The sequence below is a fragment of the Zalophus californianus genome, chromosome 12 (assembly GCF_009762305.2).
Source record: "Zalophus californianus isolate mZalCal1 chromosome 12, mZalCal1.pri.v2, whole genome shotgun sequence".
NCBI lineage: Eukaryota > Metazoa > Chordata > Mammalia > Carnivora > Otariidae > Zalophus > Zalophus californianus.
In genome coordinates, this window is record NC_045606.1 from 57,939,195 (window position 1) to 57,964,638 (window position 25,444).

The following is a 25,444-nucleotide window of genomic DNA, read 5'->3' on the forward strand; positions in this document are numbered from 1 at the left end:
AGTGGGAGTGGGTCAGGTAAATCTGCGGGCGGTTGGGGATGGGATAGTACCGAAAACGGGGCGTAGTCCAGGCTGGGTGTTTCTTGGGGCCTTTGAAGCTGTTTTCTTTCCAGGTATCCGCGAGTCTTTCTGCAGTGGGACCCTAGCGTGGACACTAGCGCTTTCGGCTTCAAGAGCGTCAAGATTTGGCTCCTTCCAGGGGAACCGCAGCGGGGCATTTACGGATGCGCCTGGCTCATGGGTCCCAGGACATTCCACTGGGAAACTTGGACTGTGTTTAGGAGCTCTCTCCGCTTTCCTGTCTACAGTGTTGGCGGGCAATTTCATAACACTTGCACTTAGGCCCATAGGGTGTCAGAACGACTCCCTCACACCCACACTGACACACGCACACACATTCAAGTGTACTTTGATCACACACTCACCCTTGGTATAGAGACTGTTCCCACTCTGCCCCAATAACAACTCTTCCTCCTCCAAAGACTTTGGAGCAATCTGTGTGCAGTAGTCAGTGCTCCTACATCTCCAGCCAGGCTGTCATGTCCTGGAAGTTTAAAAGGAACAGCCCCGGGTGCTGGTTGGGACTTGAGTTCCCTTTCTGGGGCCTAATGAGGTTTCATAGATCTTGGGCAGGAGCTCATTCTTCAGGCACCCCGGCACTCCCCATTTCACTCCATTTTGGGACGGGAGAAGGGGGCTCGATGGGACCACTTCATGCCTTCCCCCCAAGCAGGACTGGGGAGAGCACTGTCTCCAGCCTGCTGAGGGTGCCCAGTCCTCCTCTGTCCAAGAACCAGCCGGAGAAGCCTTTCCTCTGTATCTGGGAAATGCAGACCCTTTCCTGAGAACACGGTGGGGTGTTGGTGCTGAAAGAGGCAAGCAGCCACCATGTTTTGGTGAGGGTTTCTGTGGGTCCTGTTGCTTTGGGGTTACATACTTCCACTTCTGATTGTGGAGGCTGTGAGCTGGTCAGATGCCCAGAAGGGGAACATACGTTCAAAGTGAAAGTGGGTGTATTCTACAGGAACATCAGGTTTGGGGAGAGCGCTGGACTCCCTTTCATCCCAGGTGGATTGATGAGCATCCAAGAGTGGACCTTCCCTTCCGTCCTAGCTTGCAGACTCAGCCAGAAGCTGAGGGCGTTGCAAATATCTCCAGCCCCTATTCCCTGGCCTGATCTGCTCTCTAAGGCTCCTGGTTTTCCTGCAGAGTCTGGACCAATGAGGCTGGGCTCCGGCTTTTATCTGCCTTGATCCCCGGGTTTGCTGGGACCAATGTAAGTGTTGCCCAATAAAACCTTCTATGACACCCCCCTCCCAATATACATATACACAGTGTGCCCTTTCCCTCCTGCCTTTTTAGTAGCTTCGGGTAAATATTGATCTGCCTCCAGTTTACCTCCTCCTTGAATGGCCATTTGCAGACTAAGGAACTAGCCTCTGCTGGGACTTGATTTTTGTGTTACTTTCCGGCCCCATTCACCCCCCTTCCTTCCTCCAAGTGGCATTGTAAAACTCACAGTGACAAAGAGACAGGATAGGGTTCGAGGCCCCAGTTCCTGAGGACTTGAGGGCTGTTTTACATACGGGTCAGACACGGCTAGAGGCCAAGGTCAAGTTGAAAGTTGCAGTCTAGCCAGTGTGAGAACTGCCATGCAAGCCTAGAGAGTTAGGCAGCTGCCGCAAGGCCCACTGCTCACCTCCGTTCTCTCACTCTTGACTCCTTTTTCTTTTGGAATTACTCTTTCTTGCTCTGTTTGGTTACCCAGCCTTTTTTTTTTTTTTTTTTTTTCCTGCCTTCCTGGAGATTTTGGGGCGGTGTTTACAGACTCTTCTTCTCTGCCTCCACCCTGCTGTCTTGGCCCGGGCTTCGAGCCTCTTCTGTTTTCCAGCCAGACCCAGAAAAACGAAAACACAGCACAGGGAGCCCCCACCAACCGGCGCCTGTGCCAGCTTACCTCTAGCCATGGCGCAGCTGCTGGTGCACACAGCGGCCAAGGCCAGCTCCACATTCCTTCCTCCCTCTCCCCACTTCACCGGAGACCGAGCCCTGCATGCAGAGGAAGGGCCCCAGCTCCACGGACTGCCAAAGTCGACTGGGTCCCTCCTCACCAAAAATGGTGAGACAAGATTTCATCTTGTCTGCTGAGAAGCCACAAGCAGGTTTGTCTGGGAGGGACGGCGCTTGGGGAAGACTTTGGGTTGCATCTCGAATTAGGTTTTGCTCCCGAAACTTGGCGGCTTCTGATTTATTTATTGAGCTTTGTGGAGGATCTTTAGTGATCAAGTAATTTGGATATTTTCTTAGTTCCCCATCTCTTTCTATCAACTTATGAACACTCTCAAGACACAGTTACTTAGAGAGAGGCAGCCTGCTTGTTCCCTTTTTTTGTCTTGGATCTCGATATATATATGAAATGATTTTTTTTTACCAGGCAAGTCGATGGCATCCTGGTGTGCCTTCATTGTTTTTAAATCTGCAGGTCCTGTTAGATATTGAGGTGTAGCCACCAACCAGTGGGGATAGTTTCTAGAATTTGAATGAGCTCTGTGAATAATTTTGGATCTCGGTTTCTAGAATTTCTACTCACTTTGAAGCAAGAAAATCTCCCCCCTCCCCTTCTTGTCCTTTGCCCAGGGACATAAGAGATTCATTATTGGTTCCTAATACTATTTCTTAGCCTCTTAGCCCTCCAGGCAGCCACCAAACTGGTTTTCTGTGGAAAAAAGAAATGTTGGAGGGCAGGGAAGAATGGGAGTGTGCCCTGGGAAGCAAGCATGGACTCTCCCAGTGCTTTTCCTCTTTTCCTCAAGGCGGGATCAAGATTCACTTGCCCGTGCAGCTAGTCGGGTCTAACCCTCTGAGTCATCTCTCTGCTTTTTTGTCTCCCAGGCTCAGGGATTCCTACAGGATTGCAGGGAGGTGCCATCAACCTGAATCCTGGGGATGGCAATTTTATCCTCAGACCCTTGGGGGCTAGACTGATGAAGTCAGGATACCCACTGGGATCTGCGGGCAGCGGTGGCCTTTGAGCGAGAGGGTGGCAGGGGTAGAGGTGGGCTCTGAGTGGGCAACATGGGCAAGCCCAGAGGACAGCAGCTTAGTGGCTTGGCCTTTGTTCCAGGAGCTGCCAGACCCTTTCTCTTGCCAGATCCTTGGCAGACATGGCTTCTTACCTCCTAGTGCAGGCCAGGGTGCCCTGTGGGGCTTTGGCTGCCCTGGAACCTCCCGCTGAAGAAAGACACGTTGGGTGTGTGTGTGTGTGTGTGTGTGTGTGTGTGTGTGTGTGTGTGTGTGTTTTGGGAGGGGGAGTATTTGCTGCCAGCCTGGGTCATGGAGCCCTGGGCTTTCAGGGTTGGAAGAGAAAAGGACAAAAAGAAACCAGGTTTTAATCGAGTTTGATTTTCACTAGCAAATGAAATTTACCTGCTCTCACTTTAACTTGGAGGAGGCTGTCAGCACTACTCCCTGGCACTGTTTCTCTGCATCCATCCAGCATTAGGATAAACATTCCTCCCTTGATTTTAAAGACACTTTGTATTTCAGGATATTCATGTGTTTCTAATGTATCCAAGCAGCTTTACGAGCTGCATTTGCAGAACATCTTAACCCTCTCTCTCCCACCTCAAGTAGGGTGGGGGGCACGGAGATAATGGCAAAGGAATGGCGATGGCTGAGGAGCTGAGGCTGGTTAATTGAGAAAGAGAAAGAGAGGGAAGGAAAAACACCCAAACCAAATTGCATCTCAGAATCAGTGGTTGACTAGACCGCTTAGGAAAGAGACAAGTGGGGCTGCTCTGTTCATGGTGGGGTTTGAGGCTTCCCCACCCTCATCCGCACCAGGGCAGAAGCTTAAGGAGGAAGGGTAAGTTCTGAAGAAACTTAGCTGGCCAGTAGGCAGAGAAATGGTGCATCCTGAGTCACTTGCTCAAGCTTTCACTCTAGATTTTTGTGCATTTGAAGCATTAATGAGGCAGCAAAAGACCCAATGATGCAGGGATAGTTTTGGACTGTGGGAAGTCACTTGGCACTGTGATGACCAGATGCTAACACGGTGAAAATTGGAGGACGTGGTAGACTCCACCTTGTCTTTAAGATCTCCTCACCTTATGAACTTTGAGGAGGGCAAGTTTTTGGAGGAGCAGCTCTCCTTCCAGGTGGGTTCCTTCCAGCCCCGGGCCTTCAAGGCCACCAGGACAGAGTGCCTGGCAAAAGCGGAAGACCAGGGAGGACCCCAGTTCTAGAGCTTACCCTGCAGTGTTTCCCCCAGAAAGTCCCTGGGCAGGAAAAGCCTCCCTCCCCCTTTAGAACAACCAGTCCCAGGTCCCAGCCTCCCAGGAGGAGCAATTCCCTCTGCACAGTGCCAGTCATCGGAGCCCAGACTCCCCACGGATGGCGCAAACTTGGAGCGAAGGGAGCGTTGCCGCCTCTGAGACCGGCCTCCCTCGGGCTCAGCGAGGCCTGGGTGATGCCGCCAGTAGTGGTGGTGATGGTGAGGGGAACGCCGCCCGCCCCGACGGTGCCAACGCTCTGCTCTTGACTGGACCTGGACACTCAGCATTCGCTTAAAAGAGGTAGCACGTTAGAAGCTGAGAGAACTCAGAGAAATCTCTCAGCCGGAAGGAGGAAACGCCTTCTCGCAGTCCCCAGCTGGCAGCAGAGGTACGGGGCCCGCTGGACCGTGGGGCCCATGCCACCCAGGGAGTGAGCTCCCCGTCACTCGGCCAAGGCCCTGGGAGAGCGCGGGAGGGCCCGAAGAATTCCGGGCGGCGTTGACGCGAGAAGGGCGAGAGGTCTCTGGCCCCGCCGCTGTCTGCTCCTGCCACTGCCCGAAAGAAGTCCCACCCGCCGGCCTCCACCCCCATCCTAGCTTGATGCTCACGCCCGCAACAAAACAGGAAACCAGCGCCCGGCTGTGGATTCATTATGTCAACAAATGCACTGAAGACATTCGAGCGTTCGAAGGAAATAGGGGTTTAGGACGTAAGCCTGGCCCCGCAGAGCCCCCGCTTTCTCGCGGAGACACCCGGCGCAGGCAGTCAGGCGGCCACGCGGCCTGGGCCCGCGGGAGTCGGTCGCTGCTCCGAACCCTGAAGACTCCTACGTCCCCGACCCGGATTGCGAATTCGTAACGCACAGAGCAAGCGAGGGAAGGAAACTCACCAGCGCAGCCACGAGCTTGGGGAACGGAGCAGAGAACGCAGAGGTGTGCTCAGACTTTTCCGGCACGTTAAATGCTGTAATCATAACGATGTGTGTGCCTTGATATGCACACAGATTCGCACATCAAATGCGCGCACGCACACAGTGAACGCGGACAGCCAACGTCATGTAGGTGAAATACAGGCATACCGAGTCCCGAGGAAAACTTGTTTCCTCCTGCTGGACCAGCTTGGCGACATACTTTGGGGTGGCTGGCGTCTCCCTACCCGTTCTGATTTTTCCGACCACTCTCTCCATTCCCTCCCCCGGGGCTTTGTAAATACACCTGTCCCCAGTGGAAGGCGACTGGCATTTACCTGGTTCGGGTGTTCTCCCCAGAAACTCTGGCTGGCTCTGGGGACCCGCGCGGAGCCCATCAGGAGCGCCTACGCTGCTCGTGGCTCAGCCGCCGCTCCTTTGTCCCGCTGCTCCAGCCCCCACTCAGCCCTACGCTCAGGGAAACGAAGCAGCTCAATAAAAACTTTTGATATTAGTTTTTATGGGTATTTACACTCTAGTCAGGGGAGCCGAGTACGGAAGCTCCACTAATCAGCCCCCAACCTCGAGTTTGGATGCTCAGTTTATGGGTTGGGAAAGGGAGCTTGCCGGAAAGAAAGCCTGAGGATGGCCGGCTGATGCCGGAGAAATGAAAGGGGAGTAAGATCGTTTTCCGTTCGTGGAAAAAGAAGATTAAATGGGTAACTCCAGGTGTTACCCAACGGACTGAGTTTTTATGCGAAACCCCTGCCAGGGATAATTTTTTTCACCTTTGCTTAACACAACATTTTAAGAAATCTTTTTATTATAGAATTTTCCACACACACAAAAGTATAATGAACTCCTATATACCCAATTCCTAGTTTCAACCACAATTGTCATTTTGTCTTTCATGTTTCATCATCCACTGCCACTCCTTTTTCCTTTCCTTTTCTTTTTTTTCCGGGAGAATTTTAAAGTAAATCACAGACATCGAATCATTTCACTCCCACCTTGATTTTGAGGATAAATCTCAAGGTTGAGAAATATTGCTCAATAAAAAGGAATTCTTCCTATGTCTCAGGGAAAGGGGTCAGTGTGTTTGAATCTGAGTTGTTCTGATTACAATCTAGAAAGAACTTGGGGGTCCACCCAGGAGAAATTTGGGCAAAAAAGGGTTTGGAGTGTGAGTGCATTTTGTTTGCCTGAAATTTTATGTTTCTTCTTTATCAAAAATATATATGCATGAAGGAGACATATGTTACCGTTTTCCATGACTTTGTTATCTTTTAATGGAAGATTTGTACTGCTGGGTAGGATTTGGTGAGAGACCATGCCTCAGTCCTTTCTGGGTTCCAAGTTAACCTATATCCCTTCTTATTGGAAAAATGACCATTTCCCATTTCAACACACTTCCTTCCCTGGTAGAAATCAGAAAGGGATTTCTAATGATTGAGCTAGGAAGGAAATATTTGTACTGGATTGATAGCTCATCTCAGTAACCACAGTTTTCAGGAAGAAATTCTATGTATTCTAAAATCTCAGCAGTAAAAGATTTTTAAAAATTAGTAAAGACATTGTGGTTTGTTTGGCTTTAATTCAGTGGCTTACTTGACAATGAGCGTGATTCTCCCCAGCAAATTATGAAGGGTGATCTAACTAGAAGCCTTGGCGACTTTCGAAAGCAAGGATTCAAAACTACAAAATAGTAATCTGTTGAATTGGACAAGCCCTATACCAGGCAGCTCCTTAAGTTCTAACCCCATTCTTCCGAGTGAATATTGATCATCCTTTCTGAGGCAGAGTGTTGGGTTATTTTGCATTTAGATTGTTTATGGTTCCTTAGTTATCTCTCTCTCTCTCTTTTGAGGAGTTCTTAAATATCTGGGACACTTTGCTCTGGTATGCTTTTGCACTAACAATATACCCTAAAGTAGCCACTCATTGTATTAGAAAAGAGCTATTTGTCTAAACTTATAAGGGATGTGTAATTTAAACAAGAGGAGAATTTATGTGCACAGACTTTATATAACTCTGATAGCTCCAACTGTACTGAGCAGAAGCCCCTGGAGGCGCTGGTTATGAGTCCCATCCCTGCAGACTGTGGGGCATTAGCAAGGTCAAATCCTACTGGTGCTTTGGGCACAGCAGCTCATTTGAGGGTCCCTGGTCTCCTGACTCTAAGATGGAATTCAGCAGGGCTTTAGGGTCTGGGTGGGGGTCAGGGTGGGGACTGCAGAAGTGAGGAGATTCAGAGGAAGAGGGAGAAGGAAGAGAAATGCCCCAAGAAAAGCTGGGAGACAAAGAGGAAGGGAGAGATGGTAGGGCAAAAAAACAAGTAGCAAGGAAACTATAATTCCCAACAAAAAGTCAAGCTACAGCAGCCCAAAGTAGGCCTGTGTTTTTAAACCCCTGCAGAAATCTGTTCTCTCAGGAAGCCAATTCTCTGAAGCCTGGCTCCCCACCCCACCCCCCCTGCCGCTGCTGGTGAGGAGGGGGCTCTTGGGCTGCAAGCCTCCTTCCTGTGATTTGATTTCTTTCACTAAACAAAAATAATCTGGGCTTTAAGAAACCGACTGTTGACCAGAATTAAATGTGGGCGTGAACTTTTCCCCATGGGAGAGCCCAAGCAAGGAATTCTGGCTGGTATCAGCTACCCCAGCATAGGTCGTGGGCCAGACTTGGGACAAGCCCTCAAGCCTGCTAGCAATTACATGCTCTCAACCACTTTTAAAAAGGCCATATTTCTTTACATTTCTAGGACCTAATGTGGGGTTATGTCGGGTCATGGGACCCTTGGCTAGTGCAAAGTAATTTGATGTCACTGAGAGCAAGCACACTCGTTTGTCACCCTGAGGAATAGACGTCCCCGTGGGCCCTGAGCTGGGAGCAGAGCAGAGCGGGGCTGGCTGGGACTATAGGATCCAGCCATGGGTCCAGTGCTGACTTAGCCAGGTGGGTAGGAAGGTGTTTTCAGGGTCATGATGTCGGTGCAGGGGAGTGAGGGGCCAACTTTGTTCCAAGCATACACATCAGCCCACTGAACTCATGTGGGATCCCAACTGCTCCAGGCCCTTGGATCCCAGGTTCCTTTGCTACAGGATCAAAGTCTCAGTTTTTCAATTCCCTGAAAGTAAAGCTGGTTAATCCAGCTGCAGTCCTTCCTCCCACCTTCCACCCACTGGGGCTCCAATGCTCTGTATCAGATTCAATAAAACCTAAGGGAGCCTCCCCATCTGAAGAACAAGATTCATCTACCCGTGAGGTGATGCCGAGGGGAGGGCAGAAGGGACCATAAGCCTTATAGTCCTTTGGAGATGCACTTTGGTGTATGATGGGGTTGGCTAACATCTTGGTGAAGGACTATGATGCATTTGCCTCGAATAATCTCATTTACTGTTTCCAGTTACTTTCAGGTTTGGGGGAGGAGAACACAAAACCAAAGAAATGAGGTTCCCTGAGCCTTCCTTTGAGAATCAGGGAGGATCTAAGCCGCAAGTGCGGGTAGGTGTGGGGAAGTGAACTTGATGGGCAAGAGGAAGAGTGGAGAGGCCACTTGGGACAGCTGTGGACTGAGCATAAGGTGGGGTCCTCCTACAAAGGGCAATTCTTGGCAGTCATCACTGTCCCCGGCAGTCCCCACCTCAGGGTCTGGAAAGCCTCAGCGGAGCCACAGCCCCCCTGCTGCGGGCGCCGAATTGTGGCTCCACAAAGTCCTGGGATTCATACACTGAAATGTGTGTGTATGTATCCCTTGATGATACAGAAGGCATCCTGGTAATGCTCTTCCTCCCTGACAACTGTAAGATGACATAATGCCACAATAAATGGAACAAGAGGGGAGAATGTAGATCCAGCCCAAATGGTCAGCCAGGAGGCCCCAAGGAGAGAGACCCTGCTTTAAATAGGTGAAGTCGGCCAACAGAGAATTGCAATTGGCCTCTGTGAGGCAGATGGCACAGAGCCCATCTATCTTTCTGCCTGCCTTCAGGTTAAACAGGCATTGGGGGGGGAGCTAAGGTAAGAGACAGCATTCCATATGCGGGGTTCATTCTTGCAGGGTTGTGGGGGAACACCCAGTCCTCCACAGAAACTAGACAGTCGGTGAGAGGAAGCAGACAGGCAAAATCCCACAGCTCCATGAAAGAGATGGGGCAAAAGTATCGCCTGCGCACCCAGGGAAGCTGGGCTCCTATAGCTCTGCAATGTGTCTGGCCGTCAGCAGCCTGCAGGTGGTTAGGGGTCAAAGGCAACTCTTGGGTGGGATGGCCTCCAGCCTCACCTGGATTTTGTGGTGGTCTGTTGGTCTCCCAAGTCACTGAGGAGAACCCATATGTGGTCTCTCCAGGACTCCACCCCCTCTGGGTTCAGGAGCCCCAGGAAGATTTAGATGGAAATCCGGGGTTCCTGGGCCCCTGAGGCCTTAATCAGCTGACCAGGACCCCAACCTGGAGAGAGGAAAGCCAATGAGAGCTGGACCTTTCCTAGCGGAGTTGGACATAGCGCCTCGGAAGCTGAGTAGGGATTTTCGAGACAGTCGCAAGTTTCGAAGGGGCAACGAGGAAGACAGGGTCTCCTCTTTTCTGTCCACCCACCCCAACCTAATCCAGCGGCAGTCAAGTAGCCGGAGGCCGAGGCGAGGATGCTCGCCAGGCGCGCTGCAGTTGCGACGTCTTCCCACTAGATGTCTTCCCAGTTAATCGGAATTGAACGGCGCTGTCTGCTCCCGGTGCCCGAGACTCGGTTTCCCCCGCCGCTTTTTGAAGTCGGCGTTCCATTGGGAAAGCAAAACCTTTTCTGTCTTTCTTAAGGCGCCCTCCCCGCCCCGCGCTCCAAATCCTGGCTCTGGAAATCCATCAGAATCAAACGCTGGCTCCCCGCGGGCTCGCGTCGGGACCTGCTCACGCCTTTGGAATCTTTATGACCTTTGATGTGTTTAAATAACATGGCTAGGCTGAGTACACACTTCGGATTAAACTTTAATCGGCTGCAGTCAAGGTCGCCCAGGTGGTAAACGCGTTTCCTCTGACGTCTCCTGGCTTCTACTGCCGGGTCCAAGGTCTGGCGCTGAGGGCCCCACTGGGCCCTCCCTCCTCTGGATGGGAGTCAGGATGAGGGCCATCCCATCGGGCTCCAAAGAAGACTGAGGAAATAGGATCAGAGGAAGACACCCAGGGTGGGCTAATGACCCCAGCACAATTTTTACAGCTACTAGACAGAAGAGTTAAAAATTCCAAGAGGCACTTCCAATTTCCCCTGACTGCAGAGAATTGTAGGTCCAAAGTCATAGCCAGTGCCTTGATTATTTTCCCCAGCATGGTTCTGGTTACCCAAGAAAGGGTGAGGATGGCTGGTAATGATAGTGCAGCTGATTTAGCAAATCATTTTGAAGGCTGACAAGCCAGGGAGAGGTAAGTCAGGATCTAGAACGCAGGCTATAGTGGGCCTTCACCCTGCCAGACCACACACCACCAGGTCTGAACGTAACTTTCTGAGCCAATACGGTCATCGTGAAGAATTGTCTTGCGAATTTATTTAGGAAGAAAATTCAAGGCCAGGGCATTAGATAGTGAGGATTACCTATTTTTTAGTAATCTCTCCCCCCAAGGAGGGGCTAGAACTCAGGACTCTGAGATCAAGATTCTCATGCTCTACCAACTGAACCAGCCAGGTGCCATCCCCCCGCTTTTTTTTAGTAATCCCAGTGTGCTTTAAAAAAAGAGGGGTGCGCATGTAAGGGCTGGCAGGATAGAAAAGCGATCCATCAACAATGGCTTCCTCTGAGGAGAACTGGGGTCAGAAGGTCTGGTGGAGAATTCACTTCTTGCTGTAAATTCTTTTACATTATTTGTAATGTGTACCAATTTCATGTGTTGGTCATTGGGGTAACACTTTTCAGAAAATAGGGTGCCCTGTTTATCTCATGGCTAAACATTCCTCTGGGGGAATTCCCTCCACACATCAAACCAGGCTTGGATTTGGGGAGACATTGAAATAAGTCACCCTAGAGCTTAGACCTTAGCCTCGTAGTCATCCACTCAGATTTCCATCCTCTGGGAGGGGATCTCGGGTCTTTCTCTGCTGGGGTCACCCTAACCTGGAAATGAATATGTCAACCCCAGTAAATAAAGCCCAGCCTTTCATAACAAGAGAACCCCATTGTCTCAAAATGAATTAAAGCCTGATCGTAGATTTTTCCTCAACCCCTGAGTGCCTGAGTGCAAGGGCCCTACATGCTCCTTTAGGCTAGAGATTCATTCCAACAGCTCCTGGTAATGGTGTGAATAGTAAATATCTTCTATGTGTATATTTGGTTTGTCAATTCCTGTCCCCAAGTATCAGGAAGCACCACATACTTGACTAGAGGTGTTGACTTCTTGAGTTAGGGACAGTAATATTATCACTAACTAAAGTTAGTTTTTAAAAGTACTTCTTCATGGAGCCTTTTGGGGGCTAGTAATGCTCTATATCTTGATCTGGGTAGTAGTTACACAAGTGTATACACATATAAAAATCCAGTGAGCTGGGTGCTTAAGATTTTTATGCTTTGCTATATGTAAGTTATATGGCAATAAAAAAAAATTTTTTAAGTGCTTCCTCATAACGACCTGTGAAGTGGGTCCCGAGGTTGTTATAATCATCTCCATTTTACAGACAACTAAGGCAACTAAGACTCAAGGGACGTTCCGGTGTCCCAGTCCTCCATGGGAGAACTCCCAGCTTTCTCCTCCCGGTCTTCCTGCTTCAGTAGGAAGCCTTTTCTTTTCCAGCACATTTCTCAGGTATCAAACTAGAGATGCTCTTCTCAGGGTTGTGAGGAGGGAATTTGACAATCTGCACCTTCTTCAAATTATTTAAACCTTTGCGTAGGGAGAAGATGGGGAGGGGAGGGTGCACAGAGGCTGTGAGGCCTAGATGGCCAGGCCCCGCTGCCCTCTAATGAGGAAGGCGGTCTCCGGGTCTCCAAACCTATTTTCTTCTCCTTATTCTAGGCGCACCCCCACCCGCTGCAGAGCCCGAGACCTGGGAGACCTCTCCAGGTGGCCTCATCCTCCTGCCCGTCCCCCTCCCCCCCCCAAAAAAACCCCTCAAAAGCACAGGCAGGGGTGGAGCTGGGGTATTCCGAAATAACGGTGGCTGTAGTTAGATGGCCGAGGACATAGAAAGCGATTATTTATTCCAGGCACGGTCGCAAAAGGCTTCCAAAAATATCGAGCCGAGATATTTTATTGTCCCGCCTGTCTGCAGCCTGTAATTATGCGTTCAAGATGTTTAATGTGTGCAAATGCATTAGCCGCTTTCGCTGGTGAAAACCGTGGCTGGGAGCGGGGGAGAGGCAAATCTGGAGATAATTATGTCGCACAGTCACAAACATTATTCTGCTCTTACTGTAAACGGCCCTGGCCACCTTTACGGGCCACCTTTACGAGAAGCCAGGAAAACTTTGAGAGTGACTCGGGTAGAGCACACGCGGACAAACTGGTTTCTTTCTTTCACTCTCTTTTTTCCCCCTCCCGTATTGTTCGAAGTGTCTATTGGGCGGCTTCTGTGCCAGGTTCAGGGGCGCGCCATGGAGAAGGCGCCGGCCGAGGAGCGCACGGAGCTGCCCGCATAGGTCTGCAGAGCCCGTGGCCCTCGGAGGCCGGGCCAGGCACTGGGGGGCGGCTGGGGCTGGGGGCCTGGAGCCCTCGCGGCTGCGGGTGGCCCCCACCTTGGGCAGAGTCGAGCACTCCCACTCTTTGCGGCTGCTCAGGTCTCCTCGGCACCCTCCCCACCTCCCCAGCAGGGTGCTGAGCGGCGCACCCGCAGGCCCCACTCTGAGTACGCTCCGGGTTGAAATGCGACCGCGAGGCCGAGGCCCTGGGCCCCGGGAGCAGTTCTCGAAAGGCGTAGGCCGAGCCTTTACTGGGGTGGGGCGCAGGGTCGGCTCTTACAGGGCTGACCCGGGGTGAACTTGCTATTTTGAGTCCCGTGTGCTGCGGGGCCAACAGAACAGCTGGGACGGGGGACCCCCGCCTCCACCCCCGGGGCCGACGCGTCCGCGCCCAGGGGCAGGTCCAGCGCCCCGCACCCCCTCCCGGCGAGGGCCTCGCGACAGGGGCTCTCAGGAAACCTTGTAAGGTCTTGTACTGGCACCTCTCACCCGGCGACACAGACACCTCGGTTCCCGTACTCGGGCGGCGGCTCCGCCCGCCGAGTGAGAGTGACCAGTGCAGGGACAAGCAGTCCGGGACGGTGGCCGGCCCCCTGAGGGACAAAGGCATACGTTTGCTCAGCGGCAGCTCTCATCTTGCCAGATTTCCATTTCAGCTCAGGCTGTTAGGACAACAACAAGGACGCGGTGCGGTGCAGGGGCAGCGCTCAGCAAGTACCAGGCTGGGTGTGCCTCTGGCTGGGCGATCCCCTGACGCGAACCCCCTCTTTGCGAGGCGGGTCAGGGGCTGCTGCGGGCGCCCTCCCGAAACAGGGCTTCTTTACTGGAGGCCAGCGGACTTCCCACGGAAATCAATGGGTCTGGGCTCTCGTTAGTGCAATATTCCACGGTGGGCCCGTGTCCTCTCATTTCTCCTTGGGAAACGACCAGATTTTCTAGGCCACTGACAAAACAAAACAAAACAAAACAAAACAATTGGGCGGTCATTTCGTGTTGAGGGGCACGTTAAGGATATCTGTGTGGGACCCAGGGTGTATTTTCTTGAAGTCTGGCAGTGCTGTTGTGGGCCCCAGGGTATGGAGAATAGGCGGGTGTGGAAGGATCTGGGTAGGAGCATGACATAATCCCAGGGAGGGAAATACTCAGAGAAGAAAAACAAAACCTACCAGACTGATCCTGTTCCCGCTCCAAATGCATCATCCAAGGAGAATCCCTCTGGGCTACAGTTACCTACCAATGGGTGGGAGGAGTTCCTTGAAATGTGTGCTCCCAACCTCCCCCCTTGAGGGTACAGGCTTCTGGCTGCAGAAAGGGAAAGCCTAGTGGGGGTCTTGGGTGGAGGCAGCCCCAAAGTAAACTTTAGGCCTTGGGCGCCTCCAAATTATGAAGTTGCCCAGGCTTTCAGACCTGGAGGAGGGAGTTGGTTAGTTAGGCAGCAGCTAGAAATTTGGGGCAGCAAGACCTGAACCGGAGATGTCGACTAAAGCTTTCAGACTCCCAGGGTGCCTGGTGGCTCAGTCAGTTAAGCTGAAGTGGCTGCCTTAGGCTCAGGTCATGATCCAAAAGTTCTGGGATGGAGCCCCATGTTGGGCTCTCTGCTCAGTGGGGGGGGGGGGTCGACTCCCTCTCCCTCTGCCCCTCTCCCCTGCTTGTGTTCTTCTCTCTCTCTCAAATAAATAAATAAAATCTTTAAAAAAAAAAAAGCTTTCAGACTCCCTCCTCCTGTTTTCCCTCCCTCTCCTGTGTCTTCCTTACCCTCTCTTATCTTTTCCTCACTTGAGGGTGTCAGGTCTCCAGCTACAACTGGCTTTGCTCTCAGGCCCTGCTTGGATGGAACAGAGAGACCGGGAAGTTTGAGGAAGGGTCTCCCTAGTGGTTCAGATGTCAGAGATCCTGGAAGTGACCATCACCCAAAGCCCCCCAGAGAAATTTGCCCACATTCAGTGTCCCCCATCCTTGTGGCCTGGAGGAGCTGCAAAATGCCCTTTTCTAACCCAGAGGTTCCTGGTTGCCTGAGAAGCTTAGCAGAATTTTGCAAACTGAACAGGATATGGGGGAAAAGGCCACTGTTACTGCAGATATCCTGGCTCTGTTCAAAATCAGTGCTCACAGAAGGAGGGCATGTGTCCTGTTACAGCTCTCTTGAATCTAATTTTTCTGTCTCTCACGGAGAGTCGCGGGTTCTAAATGTCCTCGCGGCAATGCCATATTTGACCCTCCCTGTGGGAGGTGAATCTGATCAGGGCCTTCCTAATTCTCCTCCTCTTCTGTTCTCCAGGCCCCTCAAAAGAGCCCACAGAAACGCAGAAAGGCCCAAGGGGAGTCTTTTGCCGCTGGAAACAACTCCGCCTGGGACCCAGAATCCAGAAGTGGTGAGTGGTTTCTCTTCACCCGCTGCCTGAGTCCCGTGGCTGCGGGAAGCCTGGGCTGAGGTGCCAGGGGGGGCCGCTTGCCGCTGCACTGAGCCCGGGAAAGGGGTGGGCTCTCAGGAAAATGGGTGAATAGGGCCACCTGGAAAACTTAGATTTCTCAGCTCTCTAGATCCCCTGGAGGAGAAATTCTCTGGTTGGGAGGGATTGTTGCCAATTCCAGTTTCCAGATTTGGTTTTCCAGCCCGGGAAAATTAGGGCCTTGTTTAATTCTTTTCCTAGAAGTTATATGCTTATTCTTTGACTTTCTGTTTTCTATTAGCCAAACAGAGACTTCACATAAGATAATCTCGGTTTCTCCCTCCGACCTCTGAAACTTGTAATTTGGGGGAGATACTGTATTTAAAATGCCAATCCCAGTAATGAGCTCAGCTTAGCAGTGTGAGCTCCTACCCTCCCCTTAATGAACAGAGCTGTCGAGAAATAATTTCACTTTGATCTAGTTTGTGACCTGATTTTTTGGCTTAAAGAAGACTGGGCGGCTAATTGGATTCTTCAGTTGCCTTTAATCTCCACCTCAACACTTGGAACCTGACCAAGCTGAATTAAAGCAAGTCTGATAAACAAGATGTAGCTGGTTCCCAGGTTAACAGCAACGAGAAAATCCCCCCCACCACTGTGGGGTTTAATGATCACAGTGTGGTTGGCACCTCACAAAAAAACATGACGCTGTAGGCCCCCAGAACCTTCAGCACGGAAGTCTTGGGATCCTTTACCCTTCCCTCCCAACACCCTGGATGTGGTTTAATTAGAAAGAGAAGGCCGGGTAGAGGGAGGTGGGGAAGAATGACTTACAGTTGGTGAAAGAGGCAGGGTTGGGGGGTTCATCTCAAAGGGAGGCAGGATGTTGAGGAGATTTTTGTCCCTGGGAGAGGAAGCAGGCCGAGTCTTTGAGGGCTGGACAGTAAAGATTGCAATTTGAATTTCCAACTGTGCTCCAAGAGTGAGGGGGTGCAGGAGGGAAATAGGAGATGAGGGGCAGGGTTATGCAGCCTGAGGGGCTGGGAATCATGGGTTTTATTTAATCTTTTGAGATGCCAGGGTTTTGTGTTCTGGAGGCAAAGCAGAAGGAGGAAGGAGTCTGCTGGGACCTCCCCATTCTTAGTGTGGGGCCTGAGAAAGGGTTCTCTGGGGCTCTTCTCCTGATACTCTAGTTTGCTCTCTGCTTAAGAAGCTGGAGGGATTCTGAGACATTATTTCCTCTGAGGCAGTGGGAGTTTGGTTTATGTCAGGATCTCTCAACCTAGACACTACTGACATTTTGGCCTGGATAATTCTTTACTGTGGAGGCTGTCCTGTGCATTGTGGGGATGTTTATCAGCATCTCTGGCCTCTATCCACTAGATGCCAGTAGCACCTACCCCTGTTGTGACCATCAAAAATGTCTCCAGACATTGACAAATGTCCCCTGGGGGCCACAATTTTCCCCCACCTCCCGTGGAGAACCACCAGTTAGGTCTCTATAAGGCAGGCATTTTTTAAAAGGATTTTATTTATTTATTTGACAAAGAGAGAGAGCACAAATAGGGGGAGTGGCAGGCAGAGGGAGAGGGAGAAGCAGGCTCCCCGCTGAGCAGAGAAGCTGATGTAGGACTTGATCCCAGGATCCTGGGATCATGACGTGAGCCAAAGGCAGACCACTGAGCCACCCAGGCACCCCAAGGCAGGCATTTCTGGGGGAAAAAGTGGAGTGCTTTGCTTGAAATGGTCTTGGTGGGGATTCAGAGAGCCAGAGGAGCAGAATGGGGGACTCCTTTTCCTTTGGCCTCTCTGTCCAGTTGGATCATGAACACTTTCTCAAGGGCTGTCTTAAACCTCCGTTGCAATACCCACGGGAAGCGTTTGGACAAGCATGTAGTTTCCAAGGCACAGAATCCAAACATTTAGGCTCACTGAATCTAGGCTGCCTCTGTGTGTGTGTGTGTGTGTGTGTGTGTGTGTGTGTGTGTGTGTGTGTGTTTAGGATAGATGCTGGGGCTGGGTTTAGGATAGATGCTGGGGGAGGAGGATCCAGAACTCACTTTTTCCTGCAGCCTTGAGTAAAAGAATGTTCCTTCCTTAGCATACATGGCCTTGAAGTGGGAAATGGCTGAGCTTTTGTACAACCTGTGCTGTTGAGATTTTCAGGGAATAGGAAACCTATTGCAAGTGGTGAGGTGAGAGGTGGCCTCTAGGATATTGTTAGGCAGATTCTGATCTAGTAAGTGGCCCTATAGCTCTGCAGCCATCTCTTTCCTCCAGCTCTTAAACTCAGCCAATCTGACTCTGAGCAACCTCTTCTCACCTAGATTTTCTGGAAAATGTAAGGTCCAGGAACGTATAAGTTTGGCATAATTTATTGACCTGATTATTATGATTATAATGCTGATGGAAAATAATAAAACAGAATTTTACCACAATCCACCCATCTCAACCAAATCCTCCTTCCCTCCATTTTTTTCTTTCTTTCTCCCTTTCCTTTCCTTTCCTTTCCTTTCCTTTCTTTTCTTTCTCTCTCGTCCTTTCCTTCCTATCTCTTTCTTTTGAATTTTCCTTCCAGAATGTGCTCACATACATACAACACAAATTAAAAAAATAAAGATTGAGAGAAAGTGGTTAATTCTAAGGACAATTCTATAAGGCTTGAAAATCAATAATATGCATAGGCTTTAATTGGGGGATCCTTAGTCTCTCCTATAGAACAGGTTATAACCACTTAGGAGTAGGTAGGCATCTTTAGGAGTCAGGATCTCAGATGTATTAAGTTTAGGTATTTGACAAGAATCATTGAGTGCTTACAGAGTGCTAATCACTTTACAAACAATAACTCATTTAATCTGTGTAACAACTCTAGGAACTATTATTACCATCACTTCTATCTCACAAATGGGGAAACAAAGGCACAGTCAGGTTTGCTAACTTGCCCAAGATCACCCAGCTAGTAAGGGGTCAGAATTGGATTAGGATTGACCCCCCAGGCATTGGGTCCTGGGGCCATATTTTCAACTACTAATCTTTGCTGTCTCTCTCTCTCTTTTTTTTTTAAAGATTTTATTAATTTATTTGACAGAGAAAGACGCAACGAGAGAGGGAACACAAGCAGAGGGAGTGGGAGAGGGAGAAGCAGGCTTCCTGCTGAGCAGGGAGCCCGATGATGCGGGGCTTGATCCCAGGATCCCGGGATCATGACCTGAGCCAAAGGCAGACGCTTAACATCTTGAGCCACCCAGGCGCCCCCATTTGCTGCCTCTTGTTAATGCGTTGGGTAGAGACAGTGGCCCAGAGGACAGAAGTTGGGGAGGTGGGCATCTCTGTGCTCAGCAGATAGACACAGCTCTATCTAGAAGCCTCACTCTGAACTTCAGAGCCAGATTCCCTGTCAACAGTGGGTCTATTAATGGAAGCTTTTTCTGATCATTGAAAGTAAGTTATGCGGAGTGTAATACATATCCCCAGTATTTACTACCTCAGGAACATAGGAGACGTAATGAAGGAGGGAAGGTTGTAATTGTAGAAAAACATCAATTCTAGTAACAGAAATCAGTGGCAGCCAGAGACGTTCTCCCCAGGTTTCCGGCCCTGCTGGTGGCCCCTCCACCAGACTCCATGCAGGCAGGAACCCCCCCAGAGGAGGAAAGGGGCCTGTTATAGGAGTCATCAACCTGTCACCACGGCTAGGGTGAATATGGCTTCCGAGTTGGGGGGAGGGGGTGGAGGCTTAGTCTTTAGCACCACCAGCTGCAGGAATGGGGGAAGGGGCAGTAGGGGAGGTTGGGAGGGGGAGGCTAGAGGTGGAGCAGACCTTTTCTACCTACTGCGGGGGAACAGACATTTATTGAGTTAGGAAGGCTCCGTGCTAGGCAGTGCTTGGCATCTAACATGAGCAAGGGGGTACTTACCCTCAGCAGCATTAACAGTGTATAAGCGTGTGCATGGGGGTCTGTGCCTGAGAGAGAGATGGGGCGACACAATTACACAGATGAAGGCACTGGGAGCTGAGATGAGAACCCAGGGATGCAGTGGGATGAACAGGGTAATGGTATGGGGACCTGGTTGGGGCAAACAGCAAGGAGGCTGAGGTACTTGTCCTGGTCCTACAGGGTGTCCCTGACCCAGGCAGGCAGAGAGAGGGATTTTCTCCCCGTGGAGATGCAAGAGGAATGTTGGGAGCACAGTTCGGCTAAAGGTGAGGGGTAGGGAAGGCAAATAGTGTCCAGCACCCACTATGTTCGGGATGCTGCTCTTTGCCGGGATTGCCTCATTTAACCCTCACAACACCGCTATGAGCTGGGCATTGTTGTTATTTCAATTTTGCAAATGAGGAAACTGAGGCATAGGATCAGTGACTTGTGCAAGGTAACACAGGTGGGTGGCAGAGGCTAGGATCTCTGGGACTCTCTCAGCTACCCTGGGCCCCGTCTATAGGTGAACTTGTGCAGGTTAAGGGGAGCCCAGGTCAGAGGCTTTTTTCGTGGTTCGCGTAAGAAAAAGCTGTGCTCTTCTTACATTTCCGTACTTCCTCCCCGCCACCATCCCACGCTGGGAAAGATACCCACTAGTGATGATAAATTGGGTGCTTTTTCCGGGGCGGCTTAGAGGGCACCGTCGTTCAGGGTCGGGGACTAGGGTGTGAAGGTCGGTCAAAGATAGTGAAGACACCGGTGGCCAGACGGACGGACGCTGCCGGGAAGCCAGGCGGGGCGGGGCGCGCGACGGTGAGAACCCGAAGCCCCAGAAACCCGGGCTCCGGAGCCGGCGGGGACCCCGCGGGAACCCCCGCGAGCCCGGCCGAGGCGTGGCGCGGCCTCCTCCGGCCCTGCCCGCGTCCCGGGAGCTCGCTCAGGGCTGCAGGCTGGCAGAGTCGCCTCCCGCCCGGCCGGCCTCCTCCGCCCCCTCGCCCAGGGCCGCGGCAGGGCCGGCGGCGTGGCGGCCAGACCCACACTGGGCCGCGATCCACCCTCTTCCGTCTCGGTTCCGGGAGAGGAACCCGGCTCCCGGCTCTGCGACTTAACCAGCTGCGGGACGGAGCAAAGTCGTGAACTTCTAATCTGTTAAGAAAGGGTAATAGTGACAACAGTAACAATACTATATCCGTTTGTTTACCCCACACGATGGGATCAAATGAGATCATTTATTCAATAAACGCATGTGATAGCCACCTCCTACACGACGGGCACTGCACTAGGCTCTTTTCATTCTCAAATATTTATCTTTATTCGTGTCTTTTTGGGGTAAATTTTATTGAAATATTATGTACAAAAATGCATAAAATGAACAAGATATCACAAAGTGAACACACTCGTGTTATTAGCAACAGATCAAGAAACAGAATATACCCAGCATCTCACTACCCCTCAAGGGGAGCCACTATCCTGACATTTAACACCAACAAATAGTTCTTTCCTTTTCTTCCTTCCTTTCTTTTTTTTAAGATTTTATTTATTTGACAGAGAGAGACACAGCGAGAGAGGGAACACAAGCAGGGGGAGTGGGAGAGGGAGAGGTGGGCTTTCCCCGCAGAGTGGGGAGGCTGATGCGGGGCTCGATCCCAGGACCATGGGATCCTGACCTGAGCCGAAGGCAGCCGCTTAACGACTGAGCCACCCAGGCGCCCCTAACAAATAGTTCTTTCCATTCAACAAATGATACTGGAAGGGCACTGTACACCACCAACGAAGTGCTAGTAATAAGAGGCTCCATTATCTAAGTTAGTTGCTATTGAGCCAGAATGGGATTTGTCTGAGTACTTGCTTTTCCTAGAATTTTTCAAGGGACTGAAGACTTGGGTTCTCACCCCCACCCTTTCACAGAACACCTAGGCACCTCCTGGGGTCCCTGGGGTTCCTTGGTGGAATGAAGACCTTTCGCTTTGAGGACCCTTCCTTCTGTGACTAATGAGGGTGGTTTAATATTATCCAGAAATGCTAGGACAGATTGGAAGCATGGTCCGTTGCAGTATTTATTATTACTAAAATCAATATTATTAATATATTTATAATAATAACAACACGTGTTTGAAAGTGAATGTCTCCAGTCTGAGGCTCCTCATAAATGTGGGGCCTGAGGCTCATCATAAAACCTCAAAGAGGTTCTATGACTTTAAATAACAACTGGAGTTTTCTTTAGAAATCAGAGAAGAGTGTTTCTGCCTGTGGCAGCAGAATCTTCCTACTGAACAGCCCCTCAAATACCAGGGGGTGGAAGATTAGAATGGCCCACCTTCATTGTTACCGTGCACTGCCATGAGTTCCAACCTAAAAATTGTTAACAGTGGAAAGCATGGATCCTAAGGAGTTTTCCCCCTGCGTGTTCATTTCCTATTAGATGGGGTGATTGGTAAAGGTCCAGCCTATATTCCTAGGTTGCCTGGCCTGGGGATGGCATCAGGACAGTGCCCAGGAAAATATCCTCAAACATCAGAAATTTTTATCCAGTAGAACTGAGTCCTCATGGACACCAGTTCTTTCCCAGAGGAGTTAGAAGTCCCCAGAACAGGAGCAGCATCAGGTATGGAGAAAATGATGGAGTAATAATTCCTTACACACAAGTGGGGATTTACAGTTGACAAAGCACTGACCATTTCTCCATCTGTTTGGTGGACTTACTATGAATACTTTCCTGGGTTTTGTTTTTGTGATGATGGAAAGGTATGGAATACAAAGACCCCTTGTTAATTTTGAAGGGGACTCTGGCTTTAGCTCTAGAGTCACACAGACTTAGATTTGAGTCCCCCTCTGCCACTTACTTGCTTTGTGACCTTGGGCAAGAATTGCAATTGCTTGGGCAATTTCTAAATTTAGTGTCTTCAACTCAAAAATGGATATAATAGCATTACCTAGATAGCCCATACATAGGCTGTTGTGAAGTTTAAGTTCTATGATGAAAATAAAGCACTTAGCCAGTGCTTAGAGCATTGTAGGTGAAATAATAGTTAGCTTTCAATATATTTTTTGAAGGTTTTATTTATTTGACAGAAAGACTTATATATTACCAATATTGTTCTGTAATAGAATTCTTATAGACATGGCAGAAATCATTCTGATCTGACAGGTGATAAAACAGAAAGTACTGAACTACTAACATGTGTTGTATCATGGATAAATCTAAAAAATTATGCTAAGTGAAAGAAGTTAGACAGAAGAGACCACCTGTTGTATGATTCCATGTATCTAAAATGTCCAGAAAAGCAAATGTATCATAACAGAAAGTAGATTAGTGTTTGCTGGAAGCTGGAGGTGGGAAGGGAGATTAACTGTAAAAGGGCATAAGGGATCCTATGGTAAGTAGGAGGGATGAAAAGGATCTAAAACTGATTTATTCTGTGCTTGTTTCAGCAGCACAGACACTAAAATTGGAATGATACAGAGAAGGTTGGCATGGCTCCTGCTGAAGGATGACATGCTAATTCATAAAATGTTCCATATTTTTTAAAAAACTAATTTATTTTGATGATTGCACCACGGTGTCAAGTAACCAAAAATCATTGAATTGTATACTTGAAATAAGTGAGTTTTATGATATATAAAATATATGTGAATAAAGTTGTTTTAAAAACTCAGAAACTATCACGGAAGAAGAGGAAGAACAGACTCCAGGTTTTCAATGAGGTGTTGTATTTGTTTTTAAAGATTTTATTTATTTATTTGACAGAGAGAGACACAGCGAGAGAGGGAACACAAGCAGGGGGAGAGGGAGAGGGAGGAGGCCGCCGAGCAGGGATCCCGATGCGGGGCTCGATCCCAGCACCCTGGGATCATGACCTGAGCCGAAGGCAGATGCTTAACGACTGAGCCACCCAGGCGCCCCATCAATGAGGTGTCTTTAGACAATGATACAGTTGTTTGCCTCCCGCTGGATAGGAGACGGCAGACAGCAGGGGAGGAGCTACTCTTAGAATCTCCATTAAATAAAGGATGGAACTCAAGACAATTTAGAGAATGTAGAGATGGCAGTGTCTTAAGGAGGGGAGAATGGGACCAGAATAAGTAGTAATTGTGGCTGTGATTCAACTTTTAATAATCTAAAAAACTTCATATTTTTTTAGATGATTGGGGCCCCTGGCTGGCTCAGTAAGTTGAATATTTGACTCTTGATCTCAGGGTCCTGAGTTCAAGCCCCATGTTGGGCATGGAGCCTACTTAAAATAAAAATAAATAAATAGGGGCACCTGGATGGGTGAGTCGGTTGAATATTGGACTCTTGGTTTTGGCTCAGGTCGTGATCTCAGAATCCTGAGATCCAGCCCAGCTGGGCTCCCTGCTCAGTGGAGAGTTTCTCTCTCCTTCTGCCCCTCCCCCCTGCTCATGTACTCTCCCTCTCTCAAATAAATAAATCTTTGAAATAAATAAATAAAAAGCTTTATATTCTAAAGCTTTATTCTTAGTATTCTGAAGGGCTTAATGTTCTAAAAGCTTTGTATACATCATCTTGTTTAAATTGCCTAACATCTTATAAAATGAGTAGTGTTATTATCTCCATTTCAGAGGGCATGAACTTGAAGCACAGAAGAGTTAAATAACGTAACCAAAATCATAAGCTAGTATATGGCAGTCAGGATTGGAACCCGGGTAGTTTGTTCCAGAACACCTGCATTTTACAATGATATATTAATGCATATGAAAAGGAGGAGAGTGATATCAGGGGTCTGAGCAAAACTGAGTTATGTGTGTGATCCTGGAATATCCTGAGACTTTGCTTAAGGAAATATGATATTGTTTTGTGTGTAAATAAGAACCGTATCAGACATGTTGGTGGGAGTGGACCCACTCTGTTGCTGCTGGGTGCCATTTTTCTATATGAATATTTTAAAATGCCAGACAAGCCCTTCATTTCTGCGTGTTTGAAATGTGGCCATGCTTATTTCCCATAGTATGAATTGAGCTCATGTTTCTGAGACAACATTGAGACTAATTTAAACAATCCCAGAATCACAGCCCATGGTCCAAGTCACATTCCCCTCTTCTACTCTCTTTCACAGTGTCCCTCCTTCAGCCAAGAGTGCCTTTCCCACTCCAACTCCTGTCCCTGGAAATCCTGTTCAACTTTTTGATGGTATTTCCTCCACAGAGTATAACACCTTTCTGCCTTTCTGGATTAGATAGAAACAAAAACCCTGTTTTAAAGATCTCTCATGGCTGGCTGCATTGACAGAGAATATGTGCCACATCCACAAAGAACTTGAGAAGTGATGGATTAAAAACTGCAATGCTTTCAAGGGCCAAAAATAAAATTAAAAAAAAAATACTGTACCTAATCTTTCTGTTTGAGTAGTATGAATAGACAAAGTGGAAGTAATATTCTCACTTCTTTCATTCGTTTGGTTTAAAGGATCTAAAAAACTATTTGCACACATGAAACAGGCAATTTGTAAGTTGAAAGGAATGTGAGTTTCTTGGATACTGTACAGGGATGAGAGGAGGTTGAAGGCAAAGTTAACATAGTAATGGGAAGATCAGAGAGAAGTGGACAAATGATAACAATCTGGTAGTCTTGGGATGGGAAGGGGTATGATTTTTAAAAATCTTTATTGTTTTTGGTGTGTGGGAAATACAAAATTAATGCATGCTTATTTTTTTTTAAGATTTTATTTATTTATTTGACAGAGAGAGAGACAGCGAGAGAGGGAACACAAGCAGGGGGAGCGGGAAAGGGAGAAGCAGGCTTCCCCTCCAGCAGGGAGCCTGATGCAGGGCTCCATCCTAGGACCCTGGGATCCTGATGCTGAGCCACCCAGACGCCCCATTGCATGCTTATTTTAAAAGGAATCAAACTTTGAAGAAATATATAGTGTGGGAAGTTAATGCTCCACATTTCCTCCTCTCAGGTCACCCCAAAGATAAACAATGTAACAGTTAGGTATATATTTCTCCAGATGTATGTACATATAAAATATACATATATTTCTTGTATAATCATCCGTGAAATAAAAAGTCACTAATCATATCCCAGGGAATTGTAGACATTTACTTACAATTTGTTTCGACATTTTAACGAATATAGAATCTTACCATATCTACTGTCTTTTATAACTCACTTTTTTTCATTTAACGTAAGCTTAGATCTGTTTGCCTGTGAACACAAATCTTCTATATACAGTATTTCTTGATATGTGTATCATTATTCATTCAACCATTTTATTTAAATATTGATGAACAGTTGGGTTATTTCCACTTTTTCATTGTCACTAAAATGACATAGTAAATAT

The 25,444-nt window shown here is 49.0% G+C and overlaps 1 non-coding gene across 1 annotated transcript; it reads left to right on the top strand.

Moving 5' to 3' along the window:
• Positions 1-22,561: 22,561 nt before the first annotated feature.
• On the top strand, positions 22,562-22,668 carry LOC113912052. The gene has a single exon (XR_003516681.1). It is a non-coding gene; the product is annotated as a U6 spliceosomal RNA (small nuclear RNA).
• The last annotated feature ends 2,776 nt before the right edge of the window (positions 22,669-25,444 follow it).